The sequence below is a fragment of the Solanum tuberosum genome, unplaced genomic scaffold (genome assembly GCF_000226075.1).
Source record: "Solanum tuberosum cultivar DM 1-3 516 R44 unplaced genomic scaffold, SolTub_3.0 scf00768, whole genome shotgun sequence".
Taxonomy (NCBI): Eukaryota; Viridiplantae; Streptophyta; class Magnoliopsida; order Solanales; family Solanaceae; genus Solanum; species Solanum tuberosum.
In genome coordinates this window covers 116,844-117,349 of record NW_006239678.1, presented here as the reverse complement: position 1 = coordinate 117,349, position 506 = coordinate 116,844, and positions in this window count along the sequence as shown.

Below are 506 nucleotides of genomic sequence, written 5' to 3'. Positions count from 1 at the left end.
TGCAGCCTTTATTTGGGCGGGAGCTGTTTGCTGCAGTTTTGTTAGTTGTTGGTCACAACTTAGTGAGGCTAGTACGGAGTTTAGAAATGACGTTTTCTTCTCCAAATATCCCGCATGATTCCTGCTACACTTCTGAACTTTGTTAGTTTTTTTACATTTTTCAATTTTGAAGATATTGATCCATTGATGTTCCAAATAGAGGCATTTACATGTTTCTTAATATATAGGATTGTAGGTGAATCAGCTTATGTATACAAGAAGATTGACTGTCCCTTTACATGTTCAGACTGCTTGAATATAGGTTCTCCAGAATAATTACCTTAACAAGATAGTCCTCCATTTTCCTGTAATAGAGATGCCCCTAGAAAGAGTAGAAGTGTTCAGAGCTTTATAGCGCACACATTAAATCATAATGGTAATAGTAGGATCTCGTAGTCTTTGAGTCATTGTTTAACCATGTTTTTTTTTGGGGGGGGGGAGGGAAGAGAATTAAATGGAATCATCAC